Genomic DNA, 20908 nt, shown 5'->3' on the forward strand with positions numbered 1-20908 from the left:
AATAGATTAAAACCAGCGATGTTGACATATTAATTTGTTTTAATTGAAGCTTAACATTATTGAATTTGCACTCAGAAAAATATTTTGGTTTGAAATGTCAATGTGTAAAATATGTTTCTTGAATTTAAAATATAGTACAGATATATAAGACCTCGTTCTTGATATGTTTCAACGGTTATTTGTATGCATGTTCATTGCAGTCTTTGAAAATATTTGAAGACTCAAAAAGTAAAAAACTTATGAGAAATTTTTAAAATATTAAAAGCCATCACTCTGCTGTTAAATAAAATCTACTACAGGTCTGTACCATGAATAGAAGACATATACAAAACATGTCGAACACAATGTAATACTATACGTATTATTGATATTCAAAATACGACATTTGAAATGCTTTATATCGTCAGTTTTTATTTTTGTATATAACATAATTTATTGATCCTATTAGTTATCAATGTTGAAGAATACGAAGAGCTTAAGATGTACTAATAACTGCTTAAAAAAGGTTTATCATCACGTTACATGAAAGAGACAGTTTAGTTATGTCGCAGCAAATATTAACCAGACCCAATGGTATGTTTATGAAACGTAAAGTTAATTAACTTTTAAGATCAAAATTGCTGACTACTGCACGCTTGTGCGGTCCGGACTTTAGTAGTACGCTACGCTAATGAAGCATTATGTACTTACTTGTTTAATGAATTCGCTTTGTGGGCATTTTTTTTTTTCTTTTAAGACTTCTTGGGGTAATACTCCTTCAGTGATAACACAAATCTAAGCGTATCATTCTCTATAAAACCCGAAAGTTCCTGATTAACTCTCCAGCGATATAATACATCAAGAATGACAAAAATAGTAACGTTCTCATAGAAACGGGCACCAGAACCAAATCTGTCGCAATACCTTCTTTTCTGTATTGGAGCTGGCTACAAGTAGAGGTCAACGGATCAATTTTAATAGAATGTTCCCAATTCAGCACACCAACCACCTCGTTTAGTGAAACATAATACACACGTTATATATCGTGCATATATATATAAAAGGTATATATATAATATATATAAATATATATATATAATTGGTGTATTATTTTCAGGCTTAACGTATATTGGCTGTCATACTGGTTTACCCATGGACAAAGAAGCAAGCGTAAAAGAATTCAACACGTGTGCATCAGTCTGCGAAAACTACACCTTTGCCGCCCTCACGGTAACTTGCAGCTTTCATTGTGTTTGTCATGTAACGTCTTTTATCTATAGGTAATTATTAAAAGGAGTTAAAGCAAGTATGTGATCCATGTAAATTTCCAATTTCTGCGTATTGATCACATTTTTATTCGTAGATGCAAACTCATTTAATGACGAGGACTATTGTTTCATTATAGTTGTATTCGCATGACAGCCTTAATAAAATCTAATAGAACCAGCTTACTTTTTTTCCACACATCTTATAATAAGCGTTTTTCTAAAGTCCGTTTTTTTAATTTATAATTAATTTAAATTAATTAAGGAATTACTTCAAGCCTTTTTGATCTGCTAAATAATGACATGCAAATGTATTGCTGCATCACCTTAGAAAATACAATCAATGTTGAATGCTTTTGATAACTTTTGGTGTTTTCGATCATACAAATGGTTTATGAACAATTAGATTATCGAAATTATAACAGCAGTATACGGTATTTTCCGTATAACCGTGGATCTTCGACATTATACTCAAATTCTTGCAAGATACAATGCTATCATTCTATGGAGTGTGGCCAAAAGCGAAATAAATTATCGGTACTTTTGCAAAGCCTAATGTTTGAGTTCGTAATCATTCCAGGAAAATGTACATTCAAATGCTTAAACGCTTTTTATCAAAATCGTTATTTTTTTAATATGTACTCAGATGTAGATTTTATGGAACTAATAAATATTATTTACATTTGTATTTAATGCATATTTCTTTCAACAACTCATAAATTGCAACTTATGTTTACTTACATGCAACTTTGACAATTGTTTCTTATTAAAAAAAACGTATTAACCGCTTTGTTGTTCCTTTAAGCTATGTTTATTTCGGATTTGTTTCAATAAATATGACCTTATAAGCTGTATTTTTTTAATTAAATTGACGTCGTTTAAAATAACGTCACTGATTAGAGGTTATTATAAACATTTTAGAAAATTGAAACAGCCATCATAAAAATTAAGTATGCTGCATTAAAAATGGCTTAGAAATGAGCAATTCCTTGTAAGTAAACACATATATTTTTAATTATTGTAACTGTGTTAAAACGCTTTATGGACCACTGAAATAGGAATCAAAACAGAGAGAGACTTTTGAATGGAACTTAACTGGTTGACTTTAACTTTAGACCGTTTTCACTTTATGTGAGCATGCAGCTTATGACAGTTTCAATGTACAATACAAACACTGACTTATTTCAGGAACATTCAACAAAATTGCAACGTCATCGATATTTAGGCCTCCATAATTGTTTAAAATGATAGGAATACTACTGGCAACGCTATCACTTATCCCCCTTCCCTCGGACCCTACACCCCTTCAGTTCTATTACTGATTGGATCGTGTGTAATGATGTTCTTCTAATGTTCTTGAATTTTAAAAATAAAGTGAACTTAAATCTTCTTACATATTGATTATATGCACACGTTGTTACACAGTATTAAATACTGGACATAAAACATACGATGAACTGTGGTCGGCGGGTGAGTGGGGGGAGGGTAGGTTTCAAATTCAACTCTAAAAAGTACGTCCAATATTTGCAAAATCATATCAAATATGCTCAGTTTGCAATTGTTCCCTACTTTTGAAAAGTTTATCATAGTGTTATTAAAACGTTTATGATCGTTTATAAGAATTTGCGCTTAACTAGTTTCTTTATATCTTCGTAATTTTAAAATCCAAAGTGACGAAAGCAGTTTTCATAATCACTTTTTCGTCGTGAATATGCTATTTTTAAATTTTAATATGCCTGGTGTAAAACGTGAGCCTTCACTAAACTTTCTGCGTTTGTAAAGTGCAAGATGGGTAGGGTTCACTTAACTTTTGGTAATAACTACAATTACGTATCGCAATACAAAGGTATAATACTGAAACAGGCGAAAATGCGGGTAAATAAAAACATGTGGTAAACGTATTTAGTAATAGAATTACAATAATTTTATAGAATTCGTTTACATAGCATTCTTTTAATATATGCAAACGTTCAAGATGGCTTTACAAACAAAAATATATAGTGCACATTTACAACAAAAATAAAATGAGAGTAGAATAGATACGCATGCAACCAAAACGTAAGCTAAAATGTGTAAAAAAAACACTAATGATTAGGAAATGTTTTATTATTCTATATAGTCCTGTTTAGCCTAAGAAGATCGACACCCTGAGTTTCAATAATGTGTCATGTTTTAATGACCTCAAAACATACATTTTGGCAAATATTTATGGAAAATCGTTCAAATGGTTTGAAAGATATTGACTGGACTTAACCTTAAAAAAGCCTTAACGTTTGACCTTACTTTACATTGCACTGGCATGCCTAACGCATGCCTTCTGCACATCGACTCAATGACCTCAATAGTGTAGCTAAATTTTATAAACGATTCGTCCATGGGTAAAAGGGATATGGACCTTAAACGAAAACATTGACGAATAATTTTGACCTTTAGCAGGCATGATTGACACATGCCTTCGGAAGGCGAATTCTCTTAATTAGGTAAACTCAATCAATAAAATCGTTCAAAACGTTTAAGCGATATGGAGGGGACACGAGCACTGAAGCTGAATCCTTTGACCGTGCCGTTTGAACTAGAATTTATTAAGGCGTGATTAACGTAAAGCTCCTGCGTATCAATGGCCTTAATACTAAGGATCCAAAGACGATATAGAACAGGCACGAACATGGAGGCTCAACCTGACACTAAAGAACGACATTGACATTGGCATGGCTGGCTCAGATCCTCTGAAAATCGACTTAATGCCAATCACATTGGTTACAATTTCCACGAAAATCCGTGTCGAATGGTAGAATATATATTTCCATGTAGCGGACACGAACGTGTTACGTACTGGTTGATCGACTGATGGACATAAAGCATTCTTGTTCTAACCCCCTTCCGTTTTGCGGCGAGAGAGTAATAATGATGCGACTTAAGAAGTATCTAGCAGATAAACTATGTGTGCAGAATAGCAGATTAACTCTGTGTGTAGAACCACATACGTACTATAATACTAAATACTTTTGCATCCTGTAAAACGTAGATGTTCTCACGGCCGTGCCGGAATTCATGACTTAAAATAACCATAATTTATATTAATGACCTCACAGCCGTCTTACAGTCATTGCGCAGAAATGTATTCGGTTCTTCAACTGTGCAGCCCATCTGCATCATGTGTATCCGTAGTATCGACTCTCTTAATGAATAAATCTAAATATGTTAAGTTAAAATATTGAAAACAAGTTTAATACGTCAATCTATAGCTAATTTGTATTCTTGGACATAACACAAAAAATTGAATTAAAATCGGTAATGTTTTGCCAAAATACTGGCCAGACAAAGCTCCATGCAGTAATCAATATCACACCGTTTCGCATAATATTGGTCCTTCTGATTGGTTGCTAAGGTTTGTTACTATGCGCGTGTTTTATTTTCTGTAAATAGTTCCTAAATGAAAAAAACAATCACAAATAAGCGGCTTATACAACACTGGATATACCTACTAATCAACCAACAGCCAACAATTATGTGTAATCATAATGTCGGCCTAGATCAAACATGATCTTTTTTCAAATGAAAACCGGGAATCATGAGAAAGATCGTCGTTATTGTTATTAATAAACAGCAAATACATTAATACTTCTACAAATGAAAAAAAACATTCACTGACCTGCACTTCTTGATGGGTTTTCAATACAATGAGGCGGGTCGAAGCTATTGGAAATAGTACTTATGTCATCTTAAAGCCGTCTGAAAAATGTTTATCTCATCTTCAAACGTGTACACGCATTTGGTATAACAAGGTTGTCGCACATGTTTCACAACTGACATTCTTTAATAATGAGCCGTACTTGTGTAAGATGTTCATACCTATATATTATTTTAGCATCGAATCCGTCTTACAGACGTTCCGCAGATGTGGTTGGGAATGAGATTTTGACCCATTTGGCGCTGACGTCGTTTCCGAGAAAAACGACTTTAATTTATGACTACCGTTTCGCGTACGTTGTCAATCCACTTTTTGCGATTAAACAATAATTTTATTTTGAAGAATAAACTAACTTAAGGTAATAAAGTCAGTGGAACAATAATTGTTGGTATTTAATTTTGGTATGAATATGGTTTAAATTAACCTCAGCTTATTAAACATTGATGCAGTAGGGCACAGTTCGACATTGTTAACTTTCCGATTAACTTCCTGCTTTTTAAAAGGTTTTTCTTTCTTTTAGATTTGTTTTGATTCAACAAAGCAAATTTTGTCTATGGTGAATGCATTTCATGTACAATGAATCTCTTCCATCAATCACGATGTGTTTACTAGCCGTTGTGGCCTTATCGCTGTCACAATCAGGGTTCAAACGATTAAAAGGTCAATGTCGTTTTGAGGCGCTCGGATTGGTGTTTGATTTAATAAATAAAATTTCGTGTTTCTCCATCCAAACGGTAAACCTGCATCATGATGACGGATCTGAGCAATAGACAACAAAAAAGGCTTCACCTCCCCGAACAGAGCTCCAGATAAGAAGCGTATCTGCGTATATACGCATTGAAAAAAATGAAAAAAAACGCATTAAAAATCAGCCCACTGCGTACCAAAACGCTATACACATTTTGGTACGTATTTTAAATCAATTAAAGTGCGTAACCGGTTTAACCAATAATCAAGTTGACTTTTTAGTGTAAGTTAACCGTTGAATCAAAAGTAAGTCAATCAAAATAATCTTGTTATAAAAGTGGCCGCCCATCATGTTTGTAAATCAAAAAAATGGACGTTTTAAGCGAGCAGCGGCTCCTGCGGGAATATTTTTAAAGAAAGTCTGTTCATATCGTCATTTAACATCCTTCTGTTTGCATTTAATAATATAAATAACAAATAATAATATTTCTAGATTAAACACATCATTTACTTAGTCAGTTTTCTATGGAAAATACCCCTAAATATTCCTAAATACTCTTTATACCTGACAAAAGGAGTAAAATACGCTTTAACAATTATATCAGGGGGTGAAATACCCTTTAGACCAAATCCTTATCTGGAGCTCTGTCCCCAAATCCAGACTTATTTGACCAAGATCATTCAAGGCTTTGCAGATATTTTATTATTAGGTAGTCGTACCATCAACATATTTCTTCTGTTTACCAAAATGTGCCGACCTTACAGACCCACACTTATTAGCCACAAGATAGATTCAACACCTGGCGTAACAACATGTTCAAACTAATGCTAAGGTATATCATCCTATCTTCCAACTACTAACGTCTGCATTATTTGTCTCACTGTGCTTAACCCGCCGGCGAATGTTACGCATTACAGACTGGAGCTACGCTGGTCGTGTAAGACATAAGACCCATGTTCGTATATTATCATATCAATGCTTATATGAATTTGATTGCTATAATCAAAAATGTATTTGACACGGAATTATTGTCAAGGTGTTTTACATTGTCGATATTAATCATTGCAGAATACATTTCTGATATCAATATCGATACTGTCTTCATTTTCTGTTGAGAAATGATAATTTATCAAGATTATTTGTATAGTACGGTAGCGTTCACTACACAAGTGCGATTCATTTGAACTGGTACATTGACATCGTACTCACCAACCGGACTCGACGATCGGCTAGCATAAAAATGTCAGTTTCTTAATAGTACAAATTTTTCATATTATAGCTTTTAGAAACTTATATCCGAATTTATAAAAAAATCCCACTTGAAAAAAAATCCCATTAGAAAAAATCTCATAGATTTTTTTTTCAAAAACTATTGCAAGCATTAAAATCGCGAAAAATGTTCATCATTTGATCAAATGTAGTTTTTCTGAACGACACATGAATAAATCTTAAAAAATAAAAAAAAATCCCATAAAAATGGATTTTTTTTCTATCAAAGAAAATTGAACGAAAATAAGCACAAATGCTTTTACAAAGCTTAAAATCGATTACTAAGCATAAACGAACGTGTTTATTGTTTTGGAAAAGCACAAATTCCCATGGCAGAAAGAACAATCCCATGAGAAAATGCAAAAATCTAATGGGAAGACCAACGTACTTAAGTTTGCGAAATTTCGGTTTCGCAAAATTGTTCCGGTGGCCGTTTGTACCACAATCCGGACGTAGCCAAATTTCGGATACAGCTTTAAGGTTACTGCCATCCAAACCCAGGACCAAACTATCGCTTCCTATGCAAGGTATGTAGCCTCCCCGTCAAGAGAAACCAGCGTGACCTAGCCTGTGATCATTGCGAATGTTGGTTTTATACTCGATGCATTAACATGCCCCATGAGTAGTATAGAGGCGTCACTTTGAATGATAGTTGGATGTGCACAAGCTATGAAGTCCCTAACGTCTCTACTTACCTAAACAATAACAAACGCACTGGGAACATCCGTTTCAAAAAAACGACTCGTACAGCTTACTCAGTGACCCATACTCTGAATCACCTGCTTCTCCTATTTTATCTAACAGTAGCATACCATACCTCGACACATAAATAGGGGCAAAACAAAATAAAAACAAAGCCTGCGAAAACATCCTCAGCAATCCACTTTTTAGGTCATGGTTGTCAACTTCCAAAGCATTCCGGAAAAAACGGCAACCATTCTGGCTATTACTATCAGATCTCAAACCCGAAATCATTATAAGAAGTGAGACCTGGCTCCACAGTTACATCATTTAGAAAGAGGTCATTACAGCGGGCTACCATATTCTGTCGAAACGAGACCGACACAGCTACCCACACGACGGAGAGCATAGCGGGCCATAATGTCCAAATCGAGCCAATCACATAACTAACAGCAGCCAGTATATAATGCAGCATGAACAAAAACTTATCGTTGCGGCCATTTACAGGCTTCCAAGTATTGATGTAAAGTACATTCAAGAGATGAAAGACGACCTATGCAGCTTACACATTCAGCATCCGAACTCCACCATCTGGTATGCAGGAGACGTAAACCTCATTAATAAAGATTGGGAAAGCCAAACTTTCATATTTTCAAACTACAACGACATTATAAACTGAACTTTCTAGATCTCTTCTATGACACTGGCTCTGAAAGTGTCATCAATTTTCATATAAGAAACAAAAACGCATGAGACCTATTTGCGACAAACAAGCCATCTTTAGTCATACGCAGCAAACCACTACCATGAGTAAGTGACAATTACATCGTATTCCTAGAAATAGCACAATATCTCTAAGACGCCTACCAAAACGTAAGATATTTATATGGAACAAAATTAATATCAGGATATCAGAGCTGCTACAAACAAATTCACCTCCAACTTTAAACAAGAAAACACTCCAACCATTGATATAAACCCCAGGAGACCTTCAACGACAGCTGTATCTCTGTCATGGAAAAAAATGTACCTTAAAAATGACATCGAGCAGATTCGATCAACCCTGGATTAACAGGAAGGTAAAACACCTCTCAAGACGGAAATATAAAGCCTACAGAAAAAACTAAAAGCAACAGCATACCTGAGGACATAACAACATATAAGCAGCTCCAAAAAGACAAACAACAAGAATGAAAAATGACCTACAACAACTATGTCACAAACCTCATCACCAGCGACACAAATCCGAAGAAGCGTTATTCCTTCATCAACAGCAAACATTGCGAGAGTTCCAAGGTATATAAATCCTGAAAACAACAAAGTTGGAAATAGTGACCCAAAGACAAAAGCTGAGATCCTATTCTCATTTCAGCAGCGTCTTCACTGAAGAAGACCTATGCAACACACCATAAATACCCGACAGTATAACCCTTCGACATCACTGAACATGCTATAAGAAAACTCCTGTTAAACCTAAACTCCCACAGGGCACACTTACCAGACGGCCAGCCACAAAGATTCCTCAAAGAATTTTCTAATGAGATTACCCCTGCACCAGTTTGATGATGTGCTACTTGATTTTGTAAAAAGCCTTCGACAAGGTACTCCTCAAACGACTCTCCATCAAACTGGACCACTAAGGTATCCGCAATTAATTGCTGGATTTAATTAAGAGTTTCATCAGCAACAGACAGGTAGTCCTTTCGAAGGTCACAGGTCATCGTCTGTCCTCGGTCCCCTACTCTGTCTACTGTACATACATGACATGCCAGGAAAAGTAGCCTCCACCACACGCCTCTTTGGAGATTACAGTGTATTGTATCAAAAGATCAGAACAAATGAAGATACAGGCATCCTGCAAGAGGATGTGAACAACCTGGAACAACGGGAGAGAAACTGGCACTCCTCGTTCATGTATTTCAGACACTTAATAATAACAGTGGGCGAAATGACATAGTGCGAAGATCAAAAGATGTGTTAATTATAATGACGTATGATATGACCATGTAATTAATTTTAAATTAAAACTAGACTTAGCACTTTGTACAGTTTTCGCCCCTAAATTTATTTCATGACCATCCGTAGTATCGGCCCTCTTAATGATTACACACACATTTTGGAAGTGAACAAATACAAAGACACACATGTGTTATTCGTCAATATATAGCTTAATATGTTTTCTTGTACATTGCAACAAAAACTGCATTTAAAGGGGCATTGTTTTTACAAAATGCTGGCTAAACTTAGTTGCTTTTAGCAATCTGCTATCATAATAACGACCCTTCTGATTGTTTATTACGGTGTGTTACTATGCGCATGTGGTTGTTCTAATACTAGTATCTTAATAGAAAAACAAAACTAGTTCTTATGTTATACTTAAAATACATTAAGATTTGTTTTAATAAGCGGCATGTAAAGCATTTGAAAAAGCAACTATTAATCCATAACCAAACAAACAATATTGCGTGTTAAGTAATTTAGAAATCATAGCACAAACTTGGAATTAACATCACCTACTTTTCAAAGAACGCCGGATCATGAGAATGATCATCTAAGTAGTCATGGTAATCATCAAATAAATTTAAACTTCTAAAACTGTAAAAAGCATTAATTTTCCAGACCTTTTTAAGAGTTTTTTTTTCGTTCAAGTTACGATATTATGAGGAGGAGGACCGATAGTATGAGGATACGGGACAACAGTTTACTCTTTTGATGAGACAGTCGTGCCGTGGAAGATATAAGCGTTTAATCAGTGAAATCCATCCTTGTCTTCAACACTATGGTCACAACAATTTATACATGTATGATAAAGTAATTAATACACTTTATACTTTATATTATTATTTTAATTTGACAAAGCTCTGATCAGCATGTTTTGAAGATTCGTATTGAATTATGTACGAAACTAGAATATTTGCATCTTGATAATATAAATTGAATAATAGTATGTTGTGTTATTTTCACAAAGATACCGTTTGAAAAGAAAAAAAAAAAAAAAAAGATTACACGTTTTTTTTTATTGTAATTTCAAAAACTGCTAACAAGTATGTGGTCTCTATTGGGTGATGTAGAAGGTTGCAAATAAGTAGACAGTAATTTATATATTTGTATTAATGCAGATCTTCGAAAATGCATTTTGCTAATCCTGTTTCAACCTGTGCATACCAGTCCTTGTGCAACCTAAGCTTAACAACTTTACATCTTACTGTCAGCACCCGATTGTATAAACGCTGGTTAAAGTTACCGCTCGGCTGCTTTCAAACCTTGTTAAGTTTGCGGTTATCCAGGTTTAGTAACCTTCAAGGTAACTCGATTGTTTAAATACGATATACCGCAAAGTAACATAACCGCGCAAAGTTGAATTTAACCACCTGTAAATTTAACCAAAACATTCTCACAATGCATTTTCTAACGACGGCATTTTCGCGCGAAGTGTCACGCTTCGATTTCGTTAACACAAAAAATAAACAGCGACATGTTTGTTTGTTTTTCAAATTCATTTACAAATAAATTGACAATAGAATAAAGAGTACATTTTAACTACAGTTAATTCAAATTATTTAAAGTTTTTACGCACATATTACCAGGGAAAAATTTATAATTATGTCGGGATTTGCATCATTTAGTGAAATTCCTGGGGCTTCGAACTGCGAGAGAGTGTCCGCCTAGCGATCGGGAGTTCCTTGGTTCGCACCCTACTCGGGGAGCGTTCTCATTATCTCCTCCATAGACGCCAAGTACTGGTTCTTCCCATAGGCGCTCGATGTCAATGTTTTATTTATTTATTTTTTATTTATTTTTTTTAGTTACCCGTTGTTTATTATAATGCATACGCATACTAAAGCAATCAAAAATCTTCCGACAAAACGTCTTATTAAAACAAGTTCGACGATGTACATAGATATTGACAAGGTAAATCACTCGTCATTTTCTCAAACAACGGAAGTGCGTCATTACCCATAATTAAATCGCTGTTACTCCGCTCGCTTATTGAAATGCGCGCGCAGGCCGGGAACCTCGCTCTTAACAATGACAGTCAATAAACACTACGGGCGCCAGATTTGATTTTTGACACGGTGATAGCAATTTAATTATGCGTAATGACGCACTTCCGTTGTTTGAGAAAATGGCGAGTGATTTACCTTGTTAATATGTATGTACATAGTCGAACTTTTTTTAAGAAGACGTTTTGTCGGAAGATTTTTATTGATTTAGTATGTTTAAGCATTTAAATAAACAACGGGTAACTAAAAACGAAATAATACAAAAACAATAAATACATAAATAAAACATTGACATCGAACGCCTATGGGAAGAACCAGTACTCGGACTCGATAATGTCCCTCTGCCTAGAATGCTCTTAAGGGCGCTTGGCAGTATATATACATAGATACAATAGATAGATAGAAAGATAGATAGATAGAAAGAAAGAAAGATAGATAGATAGATAGATAGATAGATAGATAGATAGATAGATAGATAGATAGATAGATAGATAGATAGATAGATAGATAGATAGATAGATAGATAGATAGATAGATAGATAGATAGATAGATAGATAGATAGATAGATAGATAGATAGATAGATAGATAGATAGATAGATAGATAGATAGATAGATAGATAGATAGATAGATAGATAGATAGATAGATAGATAGATAGATAGATAGATAGATAGATAGATAGATAGATAGATAGATAGATAGATAGATAGATAGATAGATAGATAGATAGATAGATAGATAGATAGATAGATAGATAGATAGATAGATAGATAGATAGATAGATAGATAGATAGATAGATAGATAGATAGATAGATAGATAGATAGATAGATAGATAGATAGATAGATAGATAGATAGATAGATAGATAGATAGATAGATAGATAGATAGATAGATAGATAGATAGATAGATAGATAGATAGATAGATAGATAGATAGATAGATAGATAGATAGATAGATAGATAGATAGATAGATAGATAGATAGATAGATAGATAGATAGATAGATAGATAGATAGATAGATAGATAGATAGATAGATAGATAGATAGATAGATAGATAGATAGATAGATAGATAGATAGATAGATAGATAGATAGATAGATAGATAGATAGATAGATAGATAGATAGATAGATAGATAGATAGATAGATAGATAGATAGATAGATAGATAGATAGATAGATAGATAGATAGATAGATAGATAGATAGATAGATAGATAGATAGATAGATAGATAGATAGATAGATAGATAGATAGATAGATAGATAGATAGATAGATAGATAGATAGATAGATAGATAGATAGATAGATAGATAGATAGATAGATAGATAGATAGATAGATAGATAGATAGATAGATAGATAGATAGATAGATAGATAGATAGATAGATAGATAGATAGATAGATAGATAGATAGATAGATAGATAGATAGATAGATAGATAGATAGATAGATAGATAGATAGATAGATAGATAGATAGATAGATAGATAGACAGGACAGACAGACAGACAGACAGACAGACAGACAGACAGACAGACAGACAGACAGACAGACAGACAGACAGACAGACAGACAGACAGACAGACAGACAGACAGACAGACAGACAGACAGACAGAAAGACAGACAGACAGACAGACAGACAGACAGACAGACAGACAGACAGACAGACAGACAGACAGACAGACAGACAGATAGATAGATAGATATCTGCAATAGCAACCGAGTTTACCAACGGCTATTATTTGATAAACTGCTCCGGTTCATTTGAACAGCAGTAATGTAGAGTACATGACGTAGCGTGGGACGAAGAAGAAAGTTTATCGAGTTCATACACTAATTTGAATATAGTGATAGGATTGCATAAGGGTCTTTATTTAACTATGCTTAAATAATTATTAAAGACCTTAGATGCAAAATCGTCAATAATTGAGTTAAATGGATTATTTATTTATTTTGAAGGTAAGATATTAAAAACGTGTTTAGGTTTTTGTTCGTACTTTTGTCGTTCCCTGTTCTAGGAGAAATGATTTTAGCATGGGCGCCATTGATGCATCGGATCACACTACACACGGCATACCTATAACAGAATATAAAAAACACGTTCTGTGCGTCCTTAAATTCGTCGTCCGAAGTCGGAAAACGTATTGCCATGTATATTAAGTCAAATAAAGTGCCAGTCGCTGCAATTGTCTGTTTACCCGTCGAAAGTGTCAAGATCGTCAATGGATAGAACTTAGATTTTATAATGTCGCGCGACTCGGCCATTGTGTGTAAGTTACCTCTTGGTTACTTGAACTTACCCACCTAGAGAAGCAGGGTTTTAACCGATCGGTATAACTAACCTAATTTTATACAAACGCTTACCGACCAGTAACCAACAAGTTACCGACTTTTAACCGCCGGTATGTGGTTAACCGTCGGTTTAAATGTTTATACAATTCGGTGCAGTTTGACAGTGTGGATGAATTTTTGTTGTTTCTGCAGACTAAGTCAGAAAAATGAAAATATATTTTATGATTAAGGATAAACAACTCACTAGTTGTTTTTCTTAGTAAGTTCAATCTATCGTGACATGTGTCATTAAATATGAAGTGCTTATTGCTTTAATTGTGTTTAAGTTGAAAATCATGTTTTGAACCTCTACATATGAAATGTGTGTAATTTGTTTTTTCTCTACACTTATGCTCAGAATAAAAATATTTTAACTATAAAAATATTTTTATGATAGCAAATAACATTATATTTGCGATTGAATCTTTACTGTTTGTATAGCAGCTGTTAACTTAATTAATTTTATCTAATTTATTTTATCAGTCGTTGAACAAAATAGAATTGCTAAAAAATTCTAGCAGGACAGATACACAGCACAACGTGTATCGTCAGCAATCATTAATTTTAGTTTCAAGTTCGTAGCTTTACAAACTATTCGTTTTCTGAAATAAATACCTTATTTTCCAGAAAATGTGCATTTTTTAAATTATAAACATGTTTATGATGTTGCATTTATTTTAAGGCAGTTTTCTTTTTTTGGTCTTAAATTCTTTAAAATGTAATAAATATGAAAACGGAACATTTGTGTTGTTTCCATTGCAACCATACATTTATAACTTAATTAATACTACACTAAATTCTGTATTTTGTAATCAATTATGTTCACCTACATACTCAAATAATGGACTTATTCTCAACACAAACTGATCAGCATTACATGAACTGATACGTATTGAATTAAACAAGTCATTTCATTCCAAACTGCGCTATTCGGCGTTTGAGAATGAAGCACAAACAATGGCATACATTCGTCATTGTTTGGAACTCGATGCTCAAATTTCAGATTTTCATGTCAGATTTAGCACTTTAATAATTTATTTTTTTAACTGAAAAAGTCTTTTCGTTAACCAGATGGGTAAAAGTCTCGTTCACTGCCACAGATGTTGAATCATATCTAATATTTCAATTGTACAGCTGTTTCGTACATGTTTTGTAAATGTTCAAATCATAATGATTAGTCTATCACAAAAGCATGTAGGAGATGCTTTTCAGAAGTTCGCACGTTAACACGAATTAAATAAATCGGATAGTAAATATATAAATCGTATCAACAGTGTATGCCTTCATCACTCAGGTGTGCCTACAAGGTTTCTCAGTCGCTTACAATTTTATATTATGTTCACTCCACAACCGTCGTACACACAGTTCATAAGTTTTAACATACACACAGTTCATAAGTTTTAACATTCACACATGTTTTGTTGTTTCGTATTTGTAAATTCCATCTGTCAGCCAAGTCTCATTTGTTTATAAGAGTTCAAACATTCAAATCAATTACATTCCACTGATATTTGATATATTATATTGGGTTACTGAAATAAAATAACTCACTCGCGGCTGGTTTTCAAACCATGAAATAGACTAGTCGACGCAATATTTGTCTTACAATGATTTATTATGTAAAGGCATTTGACTAAAAAGCATATCTGGTCTACGCTCATTCAGTCAGGTATCGATGGCCAATTGTTGTCGGTATTTCGAATTTTATATAATCAGATTAAATTGGACTTATAGGTAGCGCACCCATAATGATTTCCCGCGATTGCTTCGAAGATTGAAGAGACTTTTTACCTGTGAACTTATGGATATCTAACTTAAGCAAGTAGTAGTGTGAAGTTTACGTGACCGAGTGGCGATAGACTTGAAATATTTTCGTATCTCCTAATCCAGACGTCAACGCATACTTTTTGCGACCCGTTTTATTTCTTTACTAACGTAATTTAGTTTAATATAGCATATAAGCTAAGTTTATTGTTAAATATGTTGCAATTTTTTTGCACATTCTTCAAATTTTAAAATTAAAACAACGTTATGGCTAAATTGGGTGATTTACTGCTGAAAATACGAATCATTCATGTTGCATTTTATTTTTATTTAAAACAGGCAACGGTACAGCTCTCTATTTTTTGGTATTTTTGCTGTATTAGGTGTATCTATAAAAACTAAGTTCAAAATATTACTTAAATTATACTATTTTTAATTTTATGACACTTTGTTTTTAACCAACCAAATTTCTACTTGAATGAAACCACTTACATTTCATGGCCGTCATCCAAAGCTAACAAGTTATAAAAAAATAAATGTCTGTAAAAGAATTCTTATTTCATCTTGTTTGAACTTTAAACACCTTGACCGCATCAGTACACATTTGCATCGATTACACTTTTGCTATATTTATAGGTTTGAATTTGAGGGTTTGAAGTTAACAATAATTTAATATATGTATTACATTTGTATAACTGAACACACAATAAAACAACTAAAAGTGATGCACGTGCAATTCTGGATAAGGACATGTTTCAAATGATAAGGTAACGATAATAATAACAACATATTTTCTCAAAAATATACACTTGTAAATTTCCAATGATAGATTGTTATAAATAAAGACATACTTTAATTAAAAATTTCAGTATTTGTCATGATTGGTTGTCGTATAAATGTTGTAATAAATATGCGCTATACTTGTATGGATAACATGAATGTATTTATTTTGAATGTCTTTTCGCAACAGGTGGCTAAAGGTTTAACCTTCATGACTTGTTTCTGTCTGAACAACTTAAAATATGGCACCCAACGGTATCCGAACCAAACGTTTTCGGGCGACAAGCATAATGACTCAGATTGTAAATCGAAGTGTCTTGACGATAGCAACAAGACGTGTGGGTATGATGGAGTACCTGAAGGAACACATTGGTTTAGCAGCGTCTATACAAAAGGTATACAATCAGGCTTAATTCATGTAATATCATAAACACGTTGGTTGTAGTAGATATTTTATTCCAAGGTTGTGCTTATTGTTCTGAAGACTTTTAACTACGCAAGCGAGTTAGCTATCTTGGTTAACTAAATCGAATGCTTTTAGCGGGGAAATTGAATGCCTATCGAATAAGGCATATTGAGTGCTCATTGAATCAGGCGTATTTTCTAAATTAATTGATGGCAAACTTACTGCAATTGTTTAACATATGCACTTAGCTAATTTATACTCTTAAGGGATAGGTATTTGCATAATAAGCGTTAATTATTATTGAAAATTAGGTCAAACGTATATCTACCAGCATTAATCTCATTTAATCTAGAACTAAACATAATTATGGACCATTTCTCATCGTATGCTACGATAAAAGTGAACTAGGCATTATAATAAAAATAACTGATGCGATTGGCCTCTATTCTTGTCACGGATAGCGATGGGTGTTGTTACAGTGGTTCTAATGTCGATCTTAAAGTACTTCTATATTCACTCATGTCTCCATGAGGTAAAATTAAGTGTTTTGACAAATGCAACATTTAAACTACAAATGTTTGTTTTTATAATAAATACACTAACTTGATTCAACAAATGTGACTCAGTTAATATTTAAGATTTTAATATTTTAAATATCGTATTGTGAGTTCTTTCCAAATCGGATCACATGAATAAGTTAGATAACCAGTTCAAAATAGCACAGGAATACGCGGGACTTAAACGTGAATTATAACCCATCCGTGTGTTCACGCATTACGGAGCAAACAATGAAACACTCACCCATTAATGCCAATATTAATTTCCATACTCTTACGGTTAATTGGTCGTTTTAATGAACACTGTGTAAGATTGTTTTAAGAAGCATGCGAATATAAAACCAGTCTGCGATCTTCTATTTAATGTTTGAATACATATAACAAATCAATACAATCAATACAATCAATAAAATTTCGTTAATCATATGTTTGGCATGTTTCATTTGGCATAAAAATAAGCACACGCCTTAAAGGGTGGTCAATAATATATTAATATACGTATGCCCATTAGCAAACATATCACTTCTGTTTAGATATTCTTAACAAAATTGCATTCAAGTGTCCGCTGTGTTATTTAAAGAAAATAACCGAAAATATGTATTTTAATTTTAGGTTATTCTTATGTTGGTGATTTATGTTATTATTTCTTACACCTAATTAACATTTGTATTATACGTTGAACGAGCTGCTGTCAAATGTATCATTGTGTTTTATTTCTTTAAGATTGTGGTGCCGTTCCCACAATGCATAATGGAGTTTACAGTCTTTTAAACTCACGAAACTCCTCTTACGGATCGCAAGCAAATGTGACATGTGATACTGGATATGAATCGAACGTTACACACATTATGTGTCAGGCAAATGCGACGTGGGAAACAGCAATCTGCAATCTAAAAGGTAAATACATAAGGTTTTTATATAACTTGTAATACGTTTACCTGATTATGCCTTTACTTAATCTCCACAGCATGCAATGACCTTTTTGATTTCTATTATTTACACTTACCATTCACAATCCTGGCCGCTGTGATATGTAGAAAAAGTCCGAAAGTGCGTAATAGTTTTATTTGTAATAATTCCTGACACATGTACAATTATTTGTAACGCCCACAATTCGGCCAGTCTATGGATGGTTTTTACTTGTAAAAAGGGTTCCTGTTAACCAGGAATTATTTATTTTATTGCATTAGTTGACATGACACATGCCTGAACTGGCAGTCTAAGTCTTAGTGGTCTTAGTTTAATGTTTTGTAATAAACACCTGATTATGCATGTACTATTTATATCGATGTTCCTACGTTTTATCTCTGTTAACCTACTGTGGTATCTTTAATATACGCTCGGGCTCGAAATGTCTATAACGTTTAAGAAAAAAGATAAGATGGGGTCTATGCTGTCTGATAGCATTGTGTTTGGTATTAAATCAATCTGATTGTGACTGTGATGAATTACCAAATTTGATGAATGGTAATATATAGTTATTTGAAGGAACGATCAATGAGCTATACAATATTTTGATTTGTAAAACTGGCTATAAATTAGTTGAAAACTCAAATAGATAAAGTATCTAATTGGAATTGATCTCATTTAACTAGAAAAGGTACAAAACCATTATGTTATAATCTCAATGGGTTTCTCAATGGGAAACGAACGTTTAAATACTTTATTTCTCTGTGTACATGTAGTTGTTTTATGTTGTCATCCATTGTTAAGGTCGGTCTTTAGCAATTGTGTCGTACGGTCGACATTAACAGGACATTGTTTCAAATATGTTCTGTAAAAAATGACTTTATATGTACATGGATAATATATAAAAAACGTCAAATAAGTTTGTTTGTTGTTAAATTGTACAACAAACAGCGGTTAGGACGGGTGGTTTTTGGTTCAAAATTTTAACTTGAAACTTATATCAACCATATAATAATTCTTCATGATATGGCTTTTTTTTCAAACGGATAAGTTAAAATAGTGTAAAATAGTGTAAGTATTTGCACATCTTTCGGGTAAACGAGCTGTCCGTGTTTCAACACATTCCACTGACGTGATATTTGGGTTACACACAGAATAATTCAGTAAACTATGTTGATTATTTTCGTTCCATACTAATATTGCCATCGAGTTGAGTTAAATTATGCAGATTTCGCTAACTTAAACGTTTAAAATCGAATTACTAATCGCTGAGAATAATTCAAAATAAATAAAAAGTTAGTACACTACAATCAATACAATCAATACAATTTCGTTAATCATATGTTTTGCATGTTTCATTTGGCATAATGATAAGCACACGCCTTAAAGGGTGGTCAATAATATTTTAATAAACGTATGCCCCTTAGCAAACCTATCACTTCTATTTAGATATTCTTAACAAAATTGCATTCATAAAAGTGTCCGCTGTGTTATTTAAAGAAAATAACCGAAAATATGTATTTTAATTTTAGGTTATTCTTATGTTGTTTTTTTATGTTAACATTTCTTACTCCTAAATAACATTTGTATTATACGTTGAACGAGCTGTCAAATGTAGTATGTGTGTTTTATTTCTTTAAGATTGTGGGTCCGTTCCCACAATGCAAAATGGAGTTTACACTCTTTTAAACTCACGAAACTCCTCTTACGGATCGCAAGCAAATGTGACATGTGATACTGGATATGAATCGAACGTTACACACATTATGTGTCAGGCAAATGCGACGTGGGGAACAGCAATCTGCAATCTAAAAGGTTAATATATACGGAATATTACGCTAGTCAATTGTTCCAAGAGTTTGTATCACTCGAGTGGCTTGTGTGATGACGTATCACACGAGAGACGGAGCCTCGAGTGTGATGCGAAATAGCACAAGCCATGAGAGTGATACAAACTCTTGGAACAATTGACTAGCGTATAATTCCTTTTATTATATACAACAATTAACGAAAACAGTTAACAAATGTATTTTTTACTTTAACAAAACTGACAAACAAATGACTAAAACGGTACGCCATAGTTTTTGTAGACGCGTATGAATACAGTTTATGTAAATTAACGTGTAAACATTCGAACCGGGAAAACACAGGTTTCCGACACGTTAACCTGAATGCCATCGTTTATCCAATTTTTATAACAATTAAGTTGACAATTTTAATCAACGATATGCACTTCCACTTCTATCGTCCATGTCTTTATCGAAACTTAGTTTAGAGCACACTATGTTATTGTATTCCTATCGAAATATACATTTATGCATGATAAACACACACTCCTAAATACGTTTTTAACACATAGTTTACTGTTGAAAAACACCACGTCCGACATGTCCTTACAGAGTTTAGATAAAACCATTGTGTTTTGTCACAGAAATGACGCCACACGATGTACTTCGTAATATATTTCGTAATATAAAATATTTCTATTTTCGGTGCGTGTAATGTGACGTCATTAAATGGGTCGAAGTAGTCCGGCTAGTATGGTAATACGGAATTGGAAATAGCGAGTAGCGTAATAC

The sequence above is a fragment of the Dreissena polymorpha genome, chromosome 12, assembly GCF_020536995.1.
Source record: "Dreissena polymorpha isolate Duluth1 chromosome 12, UMN_Dpol_1.0, whole genome shotgun sequence".
Lineage (NCBI taxonomy): Eukaryota > Metazoa > Mollusca > Bivalvia > Myida > Dreissenidae > Dreissena > Dreissena polymorpha.